Here is a 6,000-nt window from a genome sequence, read left to right on the forward strand (position 1 = left end):
CAGAATCCCTTCCAGTGCCGTCATGCCCAAGGGATTATATTAAAAAAAAAAAAAAATGAGTGCATTATGTACTATTATTTCAGTACAAATGGTTTTCCCTTTATTATATTGATTGCGTGTATGTGGGGGTAAAATACATGATCTTTATTTCAGAATGGTAGAGGAGGTGTTACAAACTGTTTGTTATAAAAGAAGGCACTGCGTCTGAATCCTAATCCGTACAACTGGGAATATATCCCATTACCCTTGGAGTGACAGACAGTGTAGTCTAATGGATAGGAGCCAGGGTTTAGGGGGCCAGGAAGAATTGGATTTGAAATTCAGCTCTGTTACTTACTAGCTCTATGATCCAGTGGGATTTGTATAATCAGGCTGCTCCTTAGCTTCCTCATTTACAAAAATGGGGAGAAAATACCCATCTCAAGGAATTGGGTTGTGGTTATTGTTCTTAGCTGCTGCCAGGTCAGCCCCTACTCATGACAACCTCATGAATAATGGAATGGAATGCTGCCCAGTCCTGTACCTTCCCCATGATCAGTTGTGGATCAGACCATTGTGATCTATAGGATTTTCATTGGCTGATTTTCCAGAAGTAGGTCACCAGGCTTTCCTTCCCAGTCTGTCTTAGTCCAGAAGCTCTGCTGAAGCCTGTGCAGCATCCTAATACCACGAAAAGTGGACAGTCAGGTGATGGCTGTGCATGAGGAGCACCAGTCAGGAATCAAACCCGGGTCTCCCGAATGCAAGGCAAGAATTCTACATCGAACCACCACTGCCCCATAAGGGGTTGTAATAAGGGTTAAATGAGGTAAACTACATAAAGGCGTAAATTAAGTACTCGGTAATCACACAAGCCATTACTATCATTATTGTTGTTGTTATTATTTCTCCAAGGAATCCTTTTCAGATGGGACCCTGAACGCACTACAGAAACACACTAGAGCAGAAACATACATACCCGACCAGTCTTTAGCCCCCCAACCCTGGCCACTCAGCATCCTGGTCTCCAGCCACTGAGGGAGACAAGGGTCCCGACCCAGAGGAGCCATTCATATGAAACTAAGACACCCAATCTGATCTCTGTTGGACCTAGGCCTAAATCAGGTCCCATTCTCCACTGGCAACGGCTCCCCCAGCCTCTGTGCTGGCTCTGTCCTCGCCTTCCCCACTTTCCCCGCCACCATTCCTAAGGCCCTAGGCTGGGGGGCCACCCACAAACAGCTTCCCGTTGATTCCAGCAGTTCTAATCCACCAGTCACTCCTTGGAAACCCTATGGGGCAGTTCTACCCTCACCTATAGGGTTGCCATGAGACAGAATCAACTCGACAGCAGCTGCTTTGGTTTGGTTTTTTGGTTTCTGTATTTATTTGGTTACCTAAATGGTTTGCGTTGGCTGCTAACCTAAATGTTGGTGGTTCACACCCACACAGCAGCTCTGTGGAAGAAAGGCCTGGTGATCTACTTCCCTAAGGATCACAGCCAAGAAAACCCTATGGAGCAGTTCTACCATCAGTCAGATGGACTCCGTGGCAACAAGTTTGAGTTTTTTTGGTAATATGTCAGCCCTCACTGAGTCCTCATAATAAACTCTGTGTCATTAGTACTGCCATTATTCCCATTCTACAGACAAGGAGACTTGATCAGCCCAAGAAGCTCATTGCCCGAGATCACATAGTAAGTGACAGAGCTGAGACTCAAACCCAGGTTCTGTCTAACCCAAAGTCTACACTTTGGAATGGGTATTATGAATTTCTAAAAAGGGGAGATAACATACAGCATTTTCACACTTAATTAGTCATAGAACCTCTTTTCATCTAGGGTTCCACAGAGCAACTTTGGGAAACACTGCTCTAGAAGATTCCTAGAAAAACTTCAGAGGCCCTGCTTCTCTTTCTTCCTCCCTTTTCTAAGCTGGGCCTGGGAACCCTTCCATCTTCACCCCAGGGGCTTGCATGAGAATTATAAGTGGTTCCAAGGAAGCCTGAGATTCCGGCCCGCATTACCAAACTATCCAGACATAAAGAGATGACCTCATCGGCCATGTATGACCCACAGAGGGTTCCAAATTCTATTCTCAGTCAGTTCTAAGTTGCTGCTTCAAATTTAGCTGCTGTTCAGCTTATACAAGGCAAGGTCACAGAAGCTCCATAGATACATCCAAACTCCCTGAGGGACTGAATTGCTGGGCTGAGGGCTGTGGGGACCTCTCGGGGAACATCTAGCTCAACTGGCATAACATAGTTTATAAAGAAAATGTTCTACATTCTACTTTAGTGAGTAGTATCTGGGGTCTTAGAAGCCTGACGGTGGCCCTCTAGGATACTCCACTGGTCTCACCCCCTCAGGAGCAAGGGAGAATGAAGAAAACTAAAGATACAAGGGAAAGATTAGTCCAAAGGACTAATGGACCACACCTACCACAGCTTCCACCAGACTGAGTCCAGTACAACTAGATGGTGCCCAGCTATCATCACTGACTGCTCTGACAGAGATCACAATAGAGGGTCCTGGACAGGGCTGGAGAAAAATAGAGAACAAAATTCTAACTCAAAAAGAAAGACCGGACTTGCTGACCTGACAGAGACTGGAGAAACCCTGAGAGTATGGCCCCCAGACATCCTTTCAACTCAGTAATGAAGTCACTCCTGAGGTTCAGCCTTCAGCCAAAGATTAGACAGGCCCATAAAACAAAATGAGACTAAAGGGGCACACCAGCCCTTGGGTAAGAACTAGAAGGCAGGAGGGGACAGGAAAACTGGTAATAGGGAACCCAAGGTTGAGAAGGGAGAGTGTTGACATGTTGGGGGGTTGTTAACCAACATCATAAAACAATATGTGTACTAACTGTTTAATGAGAAACTAGTTTGTTTTGTAAACCTTAATCTAAAGTACAAAAAAAATTAGCTGCTGTTTGAAGACTCCAGCAGACTAGACAGAGCATGAATTCAAGCTCCGCAAGCCACTGCCCACTTAGCAGGACCAAGTGTGGTCCCTGTGGGCTGCGCTTGTGACCACACAGTAGCACTGCCCGGAGACCAGGCTTCTCTTTCCCACCTGGGCCTGTGCACCAGCCTCCAAGCTGATGCTTCTGGACTCTTCTTGCAAGGTCCACACTGCTGACAGAGTGGTCTTTAAACAGGCAACACTCACTCCCCTGCTTCCAACTCTTCAATGGCTCCCTATTGCTCCCAGCAAAAGTCCAAAGCACTTGGCCTGGTTTTCAAGGCCCTTGAAGATGCAGGAGGCTCTGTGTAATCATGTTCCCTTTCTCAAGAGAACACAGAGATGAACAATCAGGGAACATTAAGCAAGTGACACACACAAGGTCTGGGCACCCTGGCCTGGAAGATAAACCTTGTCTCAGAAGAAGCCAATAAATACCTGGTGAGTCTCTTGCCCAAGTATCTTTTATCTGGAGATGCTTTTTAACAAGGAACAGAGAGAAGCCTTCCCATTACTGCATAAATAAGGAAGTAGTGTTTAGATGTCCCCCTTGATTGTGCCTCAGGTGAGGCAAGAGAGATATGAACAGGTGTCACCAAAGACCCAAGGAGGCCATAAAAGGGACTGGGACATCTCCCCTTTCAAAGCAATCCCAGGGTTGGGGCAACTTCTCCTAATCCTCCTCTGAGACCAACAAAAACTTGTCTATTCAGGTGTCCTGGACTGTTTGAATAGCAAAAAGCTCACCTCTTCTGGGGGCCTGGAAGCAGATCAGGCAATGTCTGAACACCTGGCACCATGTGTGTCAGCCCTGCAAGGTCCCATCATCACCTGGTGAGCTTGTTAAAGTGCAGATTCTGATTCCACAAGTCTAGGGTGGTGCTTGATATTCTGCATTTCTACTAAGTTCCCCAGGGGACCTTGGTGGTTCAATAGTAGAATTCTCGCCTTCCATGTGGGAGCCCCAGGTTCAATCCCTGCCCAGTGCACCTCATGTGCAGCCACCACCCATTTGTCAGACTTACGTGTTGCTATGATGCTGAACAGGTTTCAGTGGTGCTTTCAGACTAAGATAGACTAGCAAGAAAGGCCTGGCGATCTACTTCTGAAGATCAGTCAGTGAAAACCCTCTGCATCACAGTGGTCCGATCCACAACTGATCATGCGGAGGGCGAAGGACTGGGCAGTGTTTCGTTCTGTTGTGCATGGGGTTGCCACGAGTCAGGGGCCAACTGAATGGCAGCTAACAACAACAAGAAGCTCCTAAGTGATGCTGGTGCTGCTGGTCCAAGGACTGCCCCATGAGGAACAGGGCTCCAGAGGATAAATGGGCAGTGAAAACTCCCCAACTCCCCTTGGTCTTCTGGGGTCCTTAAAACTTTCACTCACTGTGATGAAAGGATTCTAGGTTAGATCAAGACATGGAAGAAGGCATTCCCTAAGTTTGAAGGGTCCCTGAGCAATATGGTCTTGCTTATCTCTCCAGCTTTGTTCATCTCCCACCACCTTGCCCTTAACCCTGGCTTATGCACTAGCAACCAAACTGCTCGCACATTCCTACATACACCGTGCTGTTTCCAGTCACCATGTCTTTGTTCCAAAACCAAAACTAGATGTCGTCGAGTCAGCTCCAATTAACGGTGACCCCACATGTATCAGAGTAGAACTGTCCTCCACAGGGTTTTCAACAGCTGGCTTTTCAGAAGCAGATCACCAGGACTTTCTTCCAAGGCACCTTTAAGTGGACTTGAACCACCAATTTTTGGTTAGCAACTGAGTACATTAAGCGTTTGAGCCACCCAGGGACTCCTGCCTTTGCTCAGGCTTTACCTTCTGCTTGCAAAGCCCTTCTCACCTAACTTTGCTGAATTCCGTTCTACTCATCTTGAAAACTCAGCTTGCACACTGTCTCCTCCAGAGAGCTTTTCTGGATTCCTCAGTCTGAAATAAATGCCCTCCCTTCCTGTGCTTCCTTGTTGTTGTTGTTGTTGTTGTTAGCTGCCATTGAGTCAACCCCTAGTCGTGGCGACCCCATGCACTAGGGAATGAAACACTGCCCAGTCCTGCCCCATCGCCATGATCGGTAGTGGATCAGATCATGTGATCCATAGGGTTTTCAGGCCCTTCTTCCTAAAACAAATCCTAGCCCATCTTAATTCAGAAGCTCCATTAAAACTTGTTTAGCATCATAGCAATACGCAAGCCTCTATGGACAGACAGGACGTGGCTGCACTGGCTGGGAATCGAACCCAGGTTTCCCGCATGGAAGGTGAGAATTCTACCACTGAACCACCAATGCTTCCATAACCCTGGGTTTATCTTGACCACAACACACACATCACATTATATGGAGACTGACGGGGCCTAGGTCTGCCTTCCCCACCAGGCCGTAAGCTCAAGAGCATGGATTGTGCCTTGTCCACCTCTGTGCCCCCAGCACCTAGCACAGGGCCTGGCACATAGTAGGTGCATAGTAAATGTTTGATAAACTGAATCAAAGCCCATAACATCTCCTTCAAGGGAAGAATTTAGCAGATTCTTTCCATCTCAAAAAAAAGTGATTTAATTTTTGTAAACCAAGTGTGAGTGTGTGTGTGTGTGTGTGTGTGTGTGTTTTCCCGCTTCCTTCTTCCTGAGTTTAAGGAATCACGTGACCTGTAGGAACGCGAATACCATTTGTAGGTGCTTCGCCTGGGCCAACTCAGAGAATTCCCAGAGACAGGTCCCACTATCAAACCCCTTGTACAGGTAAGAAAACTTGGGACTCAGAGGGGCCACTAACCTGTTATACGGCTCATAAGTGGCAAAGCAGGGATCCCAGCTCAGCTCTACATGACTCCAGTCCAGGGCCCTTCTGCTGAGCGCCGGGGGCTATGAGGCTTGAAGCTGACTACCTAAATGGAAGTGGTCTAACAATGAGTTGTGGCGTGGGACCCCAGAGGGCTGGGCTGTGGAGAAGGGGCAATGGGAATGGGGCCCTTATCTAGGGCTGAAACATCAAAGGGGACCTAGTTACTGAAGGACAGCTGGAATGGGAGACCAGGTCCAAACCCTAC

The 6,000-nt window shown here is 47.5% G+C and overlaps 1 non-coding gene across 1 annotated transcript; it reads right to left on the reverse strand.

Annotated features, from left to right (window-relative positions):
- Window positions 1–5,172: 5,172 nt before the first annotated feature.
- TRNAG-UCC (transfer RNA glycine (anticodon UCC)) lies at window positions 5,173–5,243 on the reverse strand. The gene has a single exon. It is a non-coding gene; the product is annotated as a tRNA-Gly (tRNA).
- Between the last annotated feature and the right edge of the window lie 757 nt (window positions 5,244–6,000).

This window comes from Loxodonta africana, chromosome 22 (genome assembly GCF_030014295.1).
Source record: "Loxodonta africana isolate mLoxAfr1 chromosome 22, mLoxAfr1.hap2, whole genome shotgun sequence".
NCBI classification, from domain to species: domain Eukaryota; kingdom Metazoa; phylum Chordata; class Mammalia; order Proboscidea; family Elephantidae; genus Loxodonta; species Loxodonta africana.